General features: G+C 42.1%; 1 pseudogene; it reads right to left on the bottom strand.

Moving 5' to 3' along the window:
* Positions 1–11,542: 11,542 nt before the first annotated feature.
* LOC144305341 (cytochrome c oxidase subunit 6B1 pseudogene) lies at positions 11,543–12,285 on the bottom strand (annotated as a pseudogene).
* Between the last annotated feature and the right edge of the window lie 5,100 nt (positions 12,286–17,385).

Genomic DNA, 17,385 nt, shown 5'->3' with positions numbered 1-17,385 from the left:
CCACTGGAACACAAATTAGCACAATTTAGAAGTCTCTGCTAAAATGCTGGAAGTGGAGAGGAAGCAGCCCCCTGACTCCCACGGAACAAGAAATGCCTTTGGCATCAAAGGGCTCCAGAGGATATGGGTCTGTGGCTTTAGTGCCTCAAAAAATGCAACTCATTGGAACCCCAATGGGACCAGCAGAAAAGCCACATCATCATCATCATCATCTTCTTCATCATCATGCATAGTACATAAGAACTAACCACTTATTAGGGAACACATATAAAGTACCTCTAAAGACACCCAGGGGTCATCTGCAGAGAGCTGAGACTTGTAGAGGCTAAAGATCCTGGCAGTCACAGGTGGGGCCGAGAGCCAGGGAAGTACAGATAACACATGACAGGGATGAGAACATAAGACGACGAGGTGATATATACAGAAGAATTGTTCAAAGCACAAATGGATCCCAGGTTTGGGTTGTTATGATTCATTGGGCCTGCAGGTTACTATTGGCTATAGGAACTCGGTCTCACAATCTTGAGCCTTGTCACTCTAGAATTAACCTGTCTCCAGAGACCTCGAGCCCCTCTTCTATTAGATTTTGTTTTCATCTTTCCCCCAGTGAGGTGTTACATCTATTTGCATCATCTCTCTAAGGCTGCTGCAAATAAATCCATTGCGCCATGGTGCCTCATGTCACCAATCACAAGAACCTTTTGTGTGTCATCGCAAATATTGGCTATCAGATTGGAACAATGGGGGGGGTGCCCCATGATGATGTATGTCCCTGGGGCTTGGGAAGTGGCTGAAATGGTAGCAGGGAGAGGAAGGAGACTGGAAAGATAGACTATCCTGCTTAACTGCTCCTCATTTCTCATGCCTGATGATTATTAATTACATTTGTGCATTGATACAATTTGCTAGTTTTCTGAGGAGGCGAATCGCGCTTAGTCATCTTGGCATTTTTAAATGTAAATGAAAAATCACCCAGTGCTCCAAGCCAGAAGCGAGAAAGATAAATAACACCAGGAAGCTGGTCGTTGCCCGTCTGTCATAAAATTTCATTAGTTTTGACAGCCTGTACAACATAAGCAATGAATGAATGCTAACTACACTTCCTTGTCTGTCCGCTCCCGTAAACTACCGGCGCTGCATGGGCCAGAGAGGTGCCACCTGCCAGGGTGTCTCTGTGAAGGGCACACAGGCCTCTGCAGGCTCCATGAGGACCCCGCGACACCCTCCCTCGGAAGTGGGCTCTGAGCCTCTCTGTCCACATGGATGGCCGTCTTGTAGGGTTTGGTCATTAACAAACACTCTTTGGGGCCTCCATGTGCCAGGCACAGCTCTGAGTGTAGGCAATGTAAGTGCATCCACCAAGTCAGCTGGTGAGAGGTGCCAGGAGGGAAACACATCAGGGAAAGTAGAGAGGAGTCCCTGCCCCTTGGCCATGTGAGGGCTGGCAATGAGTGGTCTCACTGATCATGGAGCCACGTGGGCATTCAATTCCCAAAAATGGGGACAGCCCAGGAGTCCTGAGTCTCTTGGGGTGACTGGCAGAAAGATAAAGGCACTTCTCCTTCTTCTTCCCCTCTCTTCCCTTCTTAAACAACTCAACCTTCAAGCTGTTGAATGGGACAGAATAAGCATCAACATCTCTGCAGGAAGGAAAGGGAAACACAGTGACCCAAGGGTGTCAGAGTCCAAGCAGGGGGACCAGGGTGTCCTTGCAAAGAGACGGCCTGGCCTGGGGTGTCTGAGCCTGATGGTGGGTGTTAGGGATCCATCAGGATAAGGAGGACATGTATGCATGTTTGGGGACTCAGGGCCAAAGCCGGGAGAAGGGTGTCTCTATAGGAGGGTAGTCAAGCTTGGGGGATCAGCTCCAGCAGGATGAGGAGAGCCCCACTCATAGGGCGGTTGGCATGGGGAGTCAGAGCCCCAACAAGGCAAGGAGAGAACCACCACAAAGGGGTGTCAGCACTCAAGCAGGGGGAGGAGGGCATCCAAAGGGAGGCTCAGGGGAAGGAGGAAATGGTCGCGTATATAAAAGCATCGATCAAATGAGTAAATAAATTAAGGAAACGGGGGCCTGGCTTCTCACTGCCAGAGAAAGGAGATACACATATGGGCAAAGAGAGAAAGCTAGAATAAACCCCGTGCTGTTGGATTGAAATTGGAGAGGTCAGAGTAAACACGTCGTTTTCAATTTATAGAGATGGACATCAAAATAAATACAGATGAATATACACATTCCCTTGCTGTGCCCACTGAGCCTGGGAGCAAGAACACCCAATAAATGCAGCTCTCTTTCTCCTAGGGTGGTACAGCTGGTGACATAAAACCTTAGAGATGGCTGTGATAGCTTTACCCCAATAAAGGGAGAGGCTGCTTGGGAGTAAAACAGAGAAGGAAAGTTAAGAGACTGGATCCCAATAGCATTATTTGAAGCTCTGGATCCAGCCATGCCTGAAGCTTATATTATAATTAAGCAATCTTCTTTCTTCTTTCTTTCTTTCTTCTATCCATGTAGTGATTTATTTAACAAGTATTTATTAGGTGTCTACTGAAGGCCAGACACCATTCTGGATTCTTAGATACACCAGTGAAAGAAAACTGACAAGAATCCCTGACCTATGGGGTCAGCATTCTAATCGAGCAAGACAGACAATAAACAACAGACAATAACTACATAAACAGAAAGGAATAAATGCTGCAGTGTAGGGGGGGTGGAGAAAGGAAAAGCAGAGCATGGTAAAGGGGAAATGGACATTCCAACGTAGAAATCAGGACTTGCAATTTTAGATAAAATAATCAGGGTAGAACAAGGTGAGGTTACATCTGAGCAAAGGCTGGAAGATGAGGGAGTTAGAATAGATGGGGGAGAAAAATATTCCAGATGGAAGGAACTGCCAGCACAAAGGTCCTGAGGCACAAGCATGTGTGGTATGTTCGAGGAACAGAGAGAAGTCATTGAGGCCAGAGCCCCATCAGGGAGAGCTGGGAGTGACTGGTGGCATAAAGAGGAACACTGAGGGAACCGGTAAGACTTCTGAGGTATTTTAAGCTGTCAGCTTGGACTCTGAGTGAAAGGAGTCGGCGTCATATCATTTTAAGCAGAAAATTGCATGGTCTTAGATGTCAAAAGTATCACTGGCTGTTATGCTAAGAATGAACTAAGGGGCTTAGGGTGAGGAGGGTAAGAGCAGTGAGATCAAGTAGGAGGAATCGAGGTGAGAGATGCTGGTGGCTCGGGCCAAAGCAATTCCAAGAAGGAGTCAAAAATAAACCCAGGGTTTTGTGCCTGAGCAGCTATCATGATGAACTAAATAGGAAATGCCACAGGAGGGGAGATTTATGGGTAGAGGAGCAGAAGACCAGTTCTGGACAAGTTGATGCCTATCAGGCATCCAAGTGCGGATGTTGAATGGCCATTATATACAAGAATTTAGAGCCCCAAAGATAAATTAGGACAATTTTTAACTTTTGCAAACTTCTGCAAAATTAGCTTATATTTAACGGTGCATTGGAGAATCAGTTTCTAAGTGCAATACCGTAAAGATCAGGCCAAAAGATCGTAAAACCTTAACCTATAATTTCCAGTGCTTTTCCTACTGCTCTGAGTGTGGTCTGGTCACCCCCCACCCTGGGGGAACCCTGAGACCCTTTCAGGGTATCTGGGAGATGAACCTTATTTTCATAATGATAGTAAGGCATCATTCACCTTTTTCCAATTCCAATCTGTCTACTAAGCAAGCACCTAGTGAGGTTCTCCAGAGGCTACATCACACGCGTGTCACAGCAAATTGAATGCAGGAGTGGATACGAGCAGACTGCTGTCTTCTGGTTAAATTGTGATATTGTGATATGATAAGAAATTGTACTTGCTCTTTGTCCCCGGTTCCTGGCACAAGGTTCTTTAAAATCCTGAGTGATGGGGGCGAGCGGGGCCTCTGTTATATTCACGGGGAGCACCTTTCAATCTTACCTGCGTTTATGCTGATGACCATAACCTGGGGAGCCCCTACAGCTGTGGGATGGGGATGCCAGAGGAACCAACTACGTGATGACAGGGTTCAAAGTCTCAGCCGCGCCCCCCAGTCCACCAACAGCCAATGATTTAATCAATCATGGCTGCTTCATAAAACCTCTGTAAAAATCCCTGAATTGCAAAATTTAGGGCACTTCTGGGTTGCTGGACACGTGGGGCTGCAGGGAAGGTGGTATGCTCAGGGAGCACACAGGAGCTCTGCGCTTCTCCTCCTTCCCCTGTGTGTCTCTTCCACTTGCTTGTTTATTTGCATCCTTTATAATAAACCAATAAACCCGAGCAAAATGTTTCCCTGAGTTCTGTGAGCCAGATTATGTGTGGTGAGATAATCTGGACCTCCCACATCCACCCTAAACCTTTTCCCACACCAGTGTGGGCTTACTGGATAAAAACATCGTCTTGCTTCCTAGCCAGAACTGTCTGCCTATACAGCGATCATTTTGTAAATTATCAAGCATATCCAACACACACACACACACACACACACACACACACAGGAAGGATATAGAAGATATCTGAACATAAAATCAAAGAATTTAAGAAAAATAGAAATGCTAAATTTGAATTTGGAAAGCCAAGATGAGCCCTGTGAAGTGACACAATATATGTAAATTGGTCTCCGCCCCTGATTCCTGGCACAGAGCTCCTAAAATGCTTGTAATTCTGAGTGATAGGTGTGTCTTTTGTTCCAATGAGGGGACTCTTGGTAGGGCTCTGGGATGGCTTCGGGATGGGGCTGGGTGCCAGAAAGAGCAGGCCAGGATGAGAAGCTTGGAACATTCAGCCCCATCTCCCAGTCCCCTGACAAGGGAAGAAGGGGTGGAGATTGAGTTCATGACCCATGATGGCTGCAGGATGGAACCTCCATAGAAATCCTGAAAGTCCTGCGTCTGGACCTGCCAGGGCAGTGAACACATCTACATGAGAGAAGGGCATCACCCCCCAACTCCACAAGGATAACAACTCCTTCACTTGGGATACTTCTGGATCTTGCCCTATATATCCGTTCATCCAGCTACTCATTCATACCCTTAATTATATCCTTAATTTTAAAAAACAGAGAAGTAAATGTATTTCCCTGAACCATCCTAGCAGATTAAGGAGGGGGTTGTGAGAAGTCCTATTTACAGCTGGTTAGTCAGAAGTATAGGTGGTGACCTGAGACTTGTGGTTGGTGTCTGATGTGGGGGGCAGTCCTGTGGGCCTGAGCCCTCACCTTTTATGTGATCTAATGCTGATCCCAAGTAGATGGTGTCCAATTTGAAGCAAATTACAGGATACCCAGCTAGTGCTGCAGAGAATTGCCTGGTGGTGGGTTTTCCAAAAGCACTGTGGGTATGTGAGTAATGGAGAAACACAGAGTGTGTTCTTCCCAAACTACCCCACACGAAGTATCTGTGTGTATTTCCTCCAGTTCTGTTCCCAGAGAACTTGGATGGCTAGTACCGGACAAGCAAAGTATATGCAGTGCCCAGGTCTTGATTTATAAAACCTATTATTCACCAGCAGAAACCAGCATTCTTTAGAGAACTGGTCAGAATAGGGAGCCTACAAGGTGAGCCTACAAAAGCTCACTGTGTCAGAAAGCAAAGGGTTCTGGCTGATGGGGTCATGTGAAAAGGTCATGGGAACTTCTTGAAGAAGCTCCCACTGGCCATATTTAGGATGATTTGAGCATCAAAAAAAAAGATTGCATTCGAGTAAATAAAAACCCATGATGCTTATCCTGATAATGACAGAGAAGAAAAGAAAAATTATTTTTGCCTTAAATAATAAAAATATGATGAAAAACCACAAAAAGTGGGACGCCTGGGTGGCTCAGTGGTTGAACGTCTGCTTTCGGCTCAGGGCGTGATCCCAGAATCCTGGGATTGAGTCCCGCATGGGGCTCCCTGCAGGGAGCCTGCTTCTCCCTCTACCTATGTCTCTGCTTCTCTGTGTGTCTCTCATGAATAAATAAATAAAATCTGAAGAAAAAGAAAGAAAGAAAGAAAGAAAGAAAGAAAGAAAGAAAGAAAGAAAGAAAGAAAGAAAGAAAGAAAGAAAGAAAGAAAGAAAGAAAGAAAGAAAGAAAGAAAGAAAGAAAGAAACCACAGAAAGAATGAATTTTGCAAAAATCTGGATAGTGTGAAAAGAGACAGGAGTTGATGAGCGGTTAACCCAATTCACTCTATTCGCATTTTATTTTTTTTAAATATTTCATTTATTTATTCATTCATGAGAGACACACACAGAGAGAGAGGCAGAGACACAGGCAAAGGGAGAAGCAGGCTCCATGCAAGGAGCCCGACGTGGGACTCAATACCCAGTCTCCAGGATCACGCCCTGGGCGGAAGGCGGCACTGAACCACTGCCTCACCGGGGCCGCCCCTCTATTTGCATTTTAAATGGAAATTTCTAAATGTATCTTTTTTTTTTTTTTAAGTGAAAACCAAGGGTACCTGAGTGGTTTAGTCAGTTGAGCGTCTGCCTTCTGCCTTCAGCTTAGGTCATGATCTCAGGGTCCTGGGATTAGCTTCTGGTCTGGCTTCGTACTCAATGGGGAGTCTGCTTGTCCCTCCCCCTACCCCTCTCCCCCACTCATGCTCTCTATCTCTTTCTCAAATCAATAAATAAAATATTTAAATAAATGAGTGGGAAATATGAGAGAGGGTGACAGAACACGAGAGACTCCTAACTCTGGGAAACGAACAAGGGGTAGTGGAAAGGGAGGTGGGGGGGAGTTGGGGTGATTGGGTGACGGGCACTGAGGGGAGCACTTCACGGGATGAACACTGGGTGTTATACTATGTGTTGGCAAATCGAACTCCAATAAAAAAATATGCAAAAAAATTATTTAAATAAGCAAAAAACAAACAAAAAAGGGGTAATTACTTAAATCTGCCACAAAATGAACAATCTACTCAGAAAAAGCTACAAACATGAAAAATCAAAATGAGTTACCTATGGTTAATGGAATTCAAAATGATTTTAAATCCTCTTTCACCTTTTCCCCCTAATTTTCTACAATAAATATTACCTAGTGACGTAAAGAAAACGAAGCTCTATGTAACCTACTAGCACATAGAATGTGCGCAATGCTTGCAGAGCCCACACAAAGTAGCAGAAGGTGGTATCTATCACTCTTTTATGATTTAATTATATGTATTTCTATTTTTCTCTTACATCCATCTTTCCTCTCATCTTTCTTTCTTTTTTTAAGATTGTATTTATTTATTCATGGGAGACAGAGAGAGAGAGGCAGAGACATAGGCAGAGAAAGAAGCAGGCTCCGTGTAGGGAGCCCGATGTGGAACTCAATCCCGGGACTCCAGGATCATGCCCTGGGACGAAGGCAGGCACTCAACCACTGAGCCACCCAGGCATTCCTCTTTCATCTTTCTTTCATTTTCAAAGGAATATTGTACAGTCAAAAATGTAATTATCAATGGCCATACTGGGTGTAGTTTGTACAGGTCTGGATTTCATCTCCAAAACAGTATTCAAGAAAAAGACATGAAAATGTATGAGATTGGGCAGCAAAATAATGAGACAAATTTTTTCAATACCAGAATATATCTGGAACTCCTCTTGAGTTCTTCAGGGTTGAAGTCACATATCTTAAGGACCTGCAATAACGTTAATCTTTCCGTTTTGAGGATGACTTTCATTTCTGGAAACAACCAAAAATCTTCCAGATCCAAGCCTTATGAATAAAATGTTGATCAAGCAGGAAACTATTTTTGGGTTAAAAATGAGGTGCAATTGTGGAGTGATGAAACAGAAAACATAAACTATCATAGAAGTCCTTCCAAAGTGGAATTCTTAAAGGATTTTGAGACACTTTTGTGGGGGTGGGAATGGAGTAGAGCATCCCCTAGTGAGTACTTGGAAAGAATCCTCATTTATCATCATTATTTACTATCTATTTCTCTCATCAAAGGAGGATAGAATAGTTTCAGACTCCATGTAGCCTAAGTTCATCACGAATCTCCCTTTAGGGGAGCCCCTCACTTGGCACAACTGTATGCCCTCTCCCACTCTAGAAAATGGTCTGAAATCCCATCCTCTCCTCACAGAACTGAGTTCAATCATCTGTAATGCACAACTCCTCCATATTTCATTCCAGTTTTGGAGTAGGCATCTTGGCCTCTCCAGGCTGAATCATTACATAATTATTCTACACCTTCCACTCTCTGAATCCCTGTCTTAGCAACTAAACATTGCACATTCTAGAGGTGCAATGCCCCCTCTTGCAAGAAGTCTCTGGTTTGGGTTAATCTCCTCCTTAGATGAATTTTTGCTCCTAGGGCCATCATCTGCGAAGAGTCTTCTCTTTGTGAGGCTGGAATGTGGGGGCCAGAAGAGCCTGCACCATGCATATCAGAAAGTGCCTCTCCCCAGCTTCTGACCTAGCATTTTTTTTTATATTAGAAATCCATCCAAAAAAAAAAAAAGAAAAGAAAAGAAATCCAGGCCAACAACATCTCAGGGGAACCATTCCAACAAGATGCTCTGAGGCAAAAATGGGAGGGTGCTAGCAGGGAACCCCACAGCACCAGTACCAGTCTTCCAGACTCTTGATGAGAAGGTAAACCAGTGTCCTCTAGTGTGGCTGAGCTGAACAAGTTGAGTTCGAACTAGGTTCTGAGTCTCCATCACATTCTGGTAAACTTCTCAAAGCAGAATATCATGACAACCCCAAGTTGACACAAAACAGATAAATTCCAGCCTGAAAATCCAGTCAAGCTTTAAAAAAAAATTGAGTTGCAAAACATAAAAAGAGTGGGTGAGGAGTATAAGATTGTGAAAGCCACCTTGACTGCACATTTCCTTAACCAGTACATACTGTGGAGTGAACTTGGTTCTAGTTTCAGCATACAGTATTAATTTCAAAGGCTCCCTTTTTTGTCAAACTAGGTTTATAAACACAGCTATTTGCTAATAAATGTGGCCTTTAAAACACATTACTCTAAACACAGACTTACTCTGTGTCCAGCTGAGGGGCGGGGGTGGGGAGGAACGGCAGGGAAGACCTAGAGAAAAGTCTGGAAGGAACCATACACAGCCTCTCCTCAACCACTCAGACTTTAAACAAACCTCCAATGGCTCAAAATGTCACCAGTGCCTCCATTTATTCAACAAATTTCTTTTTAATCTCTTAAGTATTTACCATGCAGAAGGTGTTAGGTGAATATGGTAAAGGTACAGAAATTAAAAGGACACAGTCATTGTCCTGAGTGCATGTTCAGCCATAAGACACCCCCACCAAAAAAAAATATCAAATATGGTATCATTTGAGAAGTCTGGTATATAAGGTGTCTGCATAAAGTCACACTTTGAAGGCAAAGGAATCCATCTCGTCCATGATAAGATGGACAGGAGGCTTTAAAGATGTTGACTTTTCAATCAGGAAGGATAGTTCTCATTTTGGAACACAGAGAAAACAAGGATATCATTCCAAGAAGAGCAAGCAACATGAGGGCAGCTAAAATGCAAGGGAGGGTGAATTAATATTTATCCAGCCCCTAATGTGTACAAGGTATTCTGCTACCTCTAAAGGCAAATAAATTAACTAAGGCAAGTCTGATCAGAACAGGTTGTTTGATCACTTGGAAAAGGGGAAGGGAATGTTCATAAGCTTGAAGAGCTGTGCTATCAAAATTGCATAAAGCAGGAAAATGATAGGATAATAGATTATGGTAAAATCAAATACCACTTGAAAGACCTTAGAGCCATTCTAAAGCATTACCTGTGGTCTGTGACCCAAAATATAATGGGACAGTGAGAAATGAGGCTGGAAAGGTAATTAGAAATGATTTAATGGGGGCGCCTGGGTGGTACAGTTGGTTAAGCATCCATCTCTTGATATCAGCTCATGTCACGATCATGAAATTGAGCTCCACGTCGGATTCCACACTAAGTCTGAAGTCTGCTGGAGATTCTCTTTCTCCCTCTGCCTCTCCCCTGCTCACTCTCACACACTCTTTATCTCTCAAAAAAAAAAAAAAGATAGAGAGAGAGAGAAAAGAAAAAAGAAAAAGAAAGAAAAAAAGTAAAAGAAAATAAAGAAATGATTTTATGAAGTATCTTGAATGTCCAAATTGGAAATGTATAGTTTGGGTTGAAGACATGGGGAGTCATTAGTGTTTGAGGTGGGGTAACTCTCTGTGATGTTTGAGAAATTAAAATAGCAGCAAAGTAGATATGTAGACACACCAAAGTGAGGTGCTCTTGAAGACAGAAAGACCAAGAAAGTTGTGGACATGCACTTTTGAGTAACATTTATGTATCAGATAGTCTCATTTCAATCTGCCTTGAATTGAAAATTCTATGATGGTCTTTCCTGTTTTATCATTTCCTGAACTCTGTCAGCAGTGTGCTTATCTGTCTGTCTCATTTTCCATCTAAAATTTATTTCTCAAAAGAAATAAATAAAATTTATTTCTCCATCTGATGAGGATAATCACGTTCTCAGCTCTTCACATGCACAGACTAACTTCGTAACAGCCCTGTGAGGAAGGTAACTGCTCTACAGCACCCAGAGCAATGTTCCAACACCCAACACAGAACCTGGGACATTATTAGGTGCCTAATAATTATTTGTGGTCAAGTGAACCCCCATTTTACAGACGAGAAAAGAGGGGCATGGTGAGGTTGAATAGTTAGTTGCTCAGGGTTGGTTATGAGTTCTGGAGCTGGGCTGCCAACTCAGAAGAGTCTTGTTATCATAATTGTTTGTTCCAAAAGCATCCTTATTCTCCTTCTTCCATGCAATCTTTCTCTCTTTTCACTTACGGAATCCCTTCATTGGCCTAGCCTGGGATTTATCAATCATTAGCAGTTTATGAGTCCAATGATCCAAAAATTTCTTAAATGTTTTTGGAGCTCAGTGATCTTCATTCCCTGGCTGGGAGCACTTAACATTTCTGCACTTTGGTGTACTGAAAAAAAAATTGTGAGTTTGGTGCTTACTTTTCTCTGGACCTTTATCTCTGGGTTTCTGGGTTATTACACCTGGAGTTGTGAGAACCAAGAAATCATTCAATGAGACACAAATAACAGATGGACTGAATCATAAAAAAAAAAGGTGAGTGGGAGGAAATTGGTTAGAATTCCAGTTCCTGTGTGTCCAACATACAACAGCACACACATACACACTCACAATCTCTGTCTGCAATTAGTCTTCTACCATTGCCTTTATAATAAACCATCTGTTTCTTTATCCTTTATGCTTAGCACTTTTGAGTTCTAGTATAGTATTGATTACATTATCGCATGAATTTCTTAAGTTTCTAGGGGGTTTTGGCAATTTTATGAGTTCTAGGTATTTGGTTTTTATTCTTCCCCAATAGACTGTACAATCTTTGAAGATGAGAAACAGATTTCTTTCATCAGCCAATTTCCTTTCCACTTTTCCTCTGCATAGGCTAGGGCATATAGGGGATACTAAATAAATTCTACACACATACACACACACACACACACACACACACAGAAATGCACACATGTGGTAGTAGTTTTTTTTTTTTCCACTTTTCCAACGAGTATTTATTATTAGTTAAGCCATGATTCAGGATCCCAGGGTGGGGATTACCATGTACCCAGGTCCCCCTTCACCACCCTGGGAGAAGGATGGAGGACAGAGGAGAGGTGGGTGGAGCCAGTTCAGATCTTCCCAGGAAATGTGCCTTCTGCCCAGCAGTCATCCCAGGCCGACACCCAGGATATGGGGCAGAGGGACTTGTACACTCGCCGGTACCATTCGCACACGGAAACATCACCCCCTTTAGCAGTCATTGCTTTCTCACAGCGGTGAAAGTCCAGGTAGTTCTGCCAGCAGTTCCTAGTCTGGTTCTGGTTGGGGAAGCAGCTGTCAAAAGGGGCATCTGGTAGTTCTTGATTTTGGACTTGATGTCTTCTGCCATGGTGCTGACTCTAAAGACACCCCTGCAGCACCTCGCAACTCAATGTGACCCTCAGCAAAGACCTTGTTTTTTTAATTTATTTTTATTCATTTTTTTTAGATATCCATTATCACTGGAACCTGTGCTTTATTTATAGTGCAGCTTACATTTCCTGGGGTAGTTCATACATGCATTTTCAAATGCAGTGGTCACTGCCAGTGTTTTTTAAAACTATGTGTGTGCATGTGTTTGTATACTGTATACACACATATTTGTATATTCTAATATATTTCTGGGGCAATTTTAATTAATTACCCTGGAAATTACATAGAAATGTATAGAAAAAAGAGCTGTCATTTGATGCACAGGTATACTTGTGTGTGTGTGTGTGTGTGTGTGTGTATATATATATATATATATATATATATATATATATGGGTATAAAGTCTTTCAAAAGTTATTTACCCAGTAATGTGATATACCATCAGATTGCAGCAGTTAATTTTTTGGGGCTTGTGATTTGCATCATAAACACAAAAGACTAGGACTTGTCTATAGGTGAAAAGCTAGTTATTTCTGTGGTTGAAGAATGAAAAAGAGACCTACCTTGCCTGTTTTAGAACAGCATAAAAGATTAATACATGCAGTACATGCTCTTACTCTGGAATTGTGACCGAAGGGGTTGGGGGATGGAGAAGAGCCTGACATGGGATTCGATCCTGGGTCTCCAGGATCGCGCCCTGGGCCAAAGGCAGGCGCTAAACCACTGCACCACCCAGGGATCCCTCCAAGGTAGACTTCTTCCCCAGTGTTGGGCTATGCTTTGGGGAACCTTTTTATAGCATTTACCACATTCACTTGTGAATATTTACTCACATATCAGCCTCTCAATAGACAACTGTTTGAGGGGCAGAGATTGCATCTTTGTACAGTTAGTATCTAAGGTCTCACCTAGGGGCTCAATAAATGTTGATTGTAGATGTGTTTGGTTTTTTTTTTCTTTTTTTTTTCTTTTTCTTGTGTTGCCTTCCAGTGTCTTGGCTACCCAAACATATTATCCTTGAACAGGAGAAACTGTATCCCACTTAGAGATTCAAAATGTTGAACAGGACTAGGTTAAGGTCAAGCTCAAAGGTTCCCTAGAGACCCCATGCTGTCAGCTGACTTGGAGAACCTTAAGTTCCCTGAGCATGCAAGTCAGGTAGGAGTGGTCCCTCACTCAACAAATAGCAAGTGCTGCCTACCCTGCCCCGCCCCGCCCCAGCTCTGAGGGTACCAGGATCTTAAATTCAAGCTACCCGTCTCCACTTCTCAGGTAGATACCAGGTTCCATCGTAAAATTATTTGCCATCTCCTGGATTTCTCTTCCAAAACAGACAATGTAAGTTTGGCAAGATTTATTCTCACATAACCGGTACTTTATGAGTGAATAACCACTTACTCTATTTTTGTCTGGGGATTCAGGTTAACGAAGTTAATGTAAAATAAAAGCTCCTAGCATGTTATCTGACTGGAGACTGGCATTAATGCGTGTTTCTCTTGGGGTTTTAATCTATTCCAAAAGTAGCCAATTACAGAAGAGAAGCCTTTGCTTCTGAAAATAGTAACACCTCAGATGGTGTAACTTTTGTTCCTGAGATTTCTCATGTTGCTGATTAGTATACAATCACATTTGTCAATCCAAAATAGAAAATATGTGGAGACTTGAAGGCCCGTATTTATTGGGAGGGGTTTTTTTCTTTTTTTTTTTTTAAATATACCTGTCTTCAGGTTCACAGTGTACCTAACTTTGTTTTTGTCACAGTTGCTATTTAAAAATCAGGCTCTTTGAGATAGTTCAAGTTCAGCAGATCTGCATCCTCATATGTACCAGCTGACCTTTCTCCCCTTTTTCCTGATTGTACTCTAAGGCTTTTTTCTTATTTCAAATACAAGTTAACCTAAATTATACTTTGAACCTAGATTTTTCTCCTCTGTTGACTGACTCCCTTGTAAAATTTTCATCAAGAAGAAAGCAACTGCCTTAGCTATCTATTTAATTTCACATTCTGCAATAAGAGGCTTTCTTTATTTTTAGCCCCTTTGAACCAAGAACCACATATGCCATGGCTCTTTCACAGGATTCTGAAGACTGAATTACAGTCCTGTGGTGAGCAGGCAAGATTCTAATTTTATATATTAACTGTAAATACAACAGTTTAGCATCTAGCATGCCCTGGATAATGTTGGCACATGATAGAGACAGACTCTATTAAACCTTCACAGACTCCTAGACTTACCTGAGAAAGAAGAAAATGTATAAACCTAAGATTAACTAACAATGTGAGAGTACTGATTACACAAGTGACAAATCATTAGTTTGGACAATGAGGGTTTTATGAAGGAGGCCTAGTATAGTACCTGGTTTTACCCCTCTCTCTAACACTTACTGTCTAATATTTTAAATTGTTTTTTGCTTATTTATTATCTGCCTTCCCCTTCTAAAAGGTAAGTCCCATGAGAGCCATGCCATTGGTCTATCCTACTGTGTTTACAGTTCCTTGAAGCCTGCAGGAGGTGCTCAGCAAACATTAGAGAGATGTACATGTGGGCAGATTGGGTCATGCATCACAAGTATAGCACGAAGGAAGTCCTGGAAGAGCTCAAAGGCAAAGAGTAAGTCTGACAAGGTGAAAACTCCAAACCATGATGGTGAGGTTACACAAAGGAGCTTACTCCATAAGACTGCCTGATGGTAAAATGAATGAGGAATATAAACAGACAACTCACAAAATATAAAAACCAGAATATCACCTTAGCATATGAAACCACACAACAGCCTCAGTGGCTGTTGAAGAAATGGTAAAGAAAATGAGTAGCATTAAAATACACAATATTTAAAATTGACAAAATGTTTAAGATGGTCAAGCCCAGAATGAGCAATCTTGCTCAAATCCAGCACTATTTCAAGAGGAAATATACATCAAATTATTCAAAATCTATATATCATTTAACTCAGCAATTCTACACTCAGAATTTATCTTAGGAAATAATTAGGCAAAATGGGGCTTCAGGAATGAATGTGAATCTCAGGATTGCTTATAAAAGTGAAAAGTTAAAAACTGTATACATGTGTTACAATGGGCAATTAGCCTAATGGATTATGATGTGTTCAGATGGTACAATACTATGCATTCACTAAATAGGATGCTTTAGTCATCAGAGCTAGTTATGACGTATTGCTTTGTAAAAACAAAAGTGTCTAAGGCATGCTTCTAATTTCATTAAAACAAAACAAAAATAAGATTTACGCATTGAAAATAAAGTGGACTTCCAAGACCAAGATATCAAGTAAGAATCACTCATTGTATCTGCCCAATCAAATGAGGTTTTATAGTTTAATTTGAAATTTGGTATAATTAGCAAGATAATTATAAACTCTAGGGAAAACTAAAATTGCTTAATGTACAACTTGGCTCAGCTGTGAATAATATTTGGAAATCCTTAATAATGCAAACACTGACCACTTATAAGAACAAGTATGATGTAATCATACTACAGAACATGGGAGGGACTGGGTATATGCAGCTGGTGTAAGAAAGTGAAATTCTCTCTTTCTGTAGAAGAAAGCCAACAGATAATGTCTCAAGAGTCAAAGGTAAAAGGATCAAAATAGTATTCAGAGATATATACCCAAATAAATAATAAAAGGACTGAAAGCAAGTACTAGGACTTAGAGATGGAATGTGGCAGCTTTCATTAAAAGTATGATGCAAGGGGATCCCTGGGTGGCGCAGCGGTTTGGCGCCTGCCTTTGGCCCAGGGTGCGATCCTGGAGACCCCGGGATCGAATCCCACGTCGGGCTCCCAGTGCATGGAGCCTGCTTCTCCCTCTGCCTGTGTCTCTGCCTCTCTCTCTCTCTCTCTCTCTCTGTGACTATCATAAATAAATAAAAATTAAAAAAAAAAAAAAAGAAAAGTACGATGCAAGGGCAGCCCTGGTGGCTCAGAGGTTTAGCGCCGCCTGCAGCCCAGGGTGTGCCCAGGGTGTGATCCTGGAGATCCTGGATCGAGTCCCACGTGGAGTCCCACGTCGGGCTCCCTGCATGGAGCCTGCTTCTCCCTCTGCCTGCGTCTCTGCCTCTCTTTCTCTCCTCTCTGTGCATTCTCATGAATAAATAAATAAAATCTTTTAAAAAAAGTACGATGCAACTTTTTAATAAACATGTGCCTAAACCGATTTCATTAAAAAAAATTCAAATTGAAATAAGAGTTGAGATTTTGATAGGAAATATTTTGGTTTTCTACTTACCTGGATTCAATAATGTTCCAGGCTTCCCTTCATATGATTTGAAAAAGAAATTCAGCTTCTTAAAATTAATAGCATTCGGCCATATAAAGGTTGGGGTTCTTTCTTATATGCTGCCTTTGTCCAGGCTGCTGTAACAAAATTCCACGAACTGGGCAGTTTATAAACAGTAGAAATGTATTTCTCACAATTCTGAGGCTAGGAGGCCCAAGATCAAGGCACCCCTATGGTAGCCTACTTACTGGTGAGTGCCCTTGTCCTGGTTCATAGCCATTTTCTCCCTGTGTGCTCACATGGTGCAGAGGAGCAAGGGAGCTCTCTGGAGCCTCTTTAATGAGGGCACTAATCCAATTCATGAGGGCATCATCTCTCATTAGCTCAGAACATCCCAGCTTCTCCAGCAGCGGGACCAACAGAAGGCACACATGGTGGTAAGAAAACAGGTAAGTAACAGTAGAAGAAATATTGTGTAACAGTAGAAGAAATATTGTATCAGTCCAACAAATCATTCCTACTGTAGACCAAGCACTGTGCCAGGCTCTGGAGAGATCTCATTAGGAGGTACTTCAATAATTTCAATACATTGTGGCAAATGCTAAGATTAAAATACCCAAAGGGCATGGTGAAAGCCCAAATAAGAGACACAACCCCGGATGACTCTCTTGAAGAAGGTAAGATTGAGGATTAAGAGGTTAAAAGATAGGGCACCTGGGTGACTCAGTCAGTTGGTTTCAACTCAGTTTGTGATCTCAGGGTCATGAGATTGATTCCCACATCAGGCTCCATGCTCATTGAGGAGTCTGGTGGGATTCTCTCCCTCTCCCTCTGTCCCTCACCCCACACGCATGCACACACACACACTCCCCTCTCTCTTCCTAAAATAAATAAATTTTTTTAATGAGGTTAAAAGTAAGATTAAGAAATGAGGGCAGATTTAAAACACAGATCCTGAATCCAGACAGATCTCAACTCTGATCCCAGCTCCATTATTGATGAAACCAGTAGTAAAGCACTCAACCTCTCCAAGCTTTAGTGTTGCCCTCTAGCAAATGGGTTAGGAGATTATGTACACAAAGTACCTAGTGAATAACAGGCACTCAAAGATGCTTCTTTTTCTTATTATTTTCATATTTGAAGACTGTCATCCTGTAGAACAGAGTAGAGACATCCAGTTCTTC

This window comes from Canis aureus, chromosome 3 (assembly GCF_053574225.1).
Source record: "Canis aureus isolate CA01 chromosome 3, VMU_Caureus_v.1.0, whole genome shotgun sequence".
Classification (NCBI taxonomy): Eukaryota; Metazoa; Chordata; class Mammalia; order Carnivora; family Canidae; genus Canis; species Canis aureus.
Note: the sequence above shows the minus strand (reverse complement) of the source record. Positions and strands in the feature narration are given on the sequence as shown.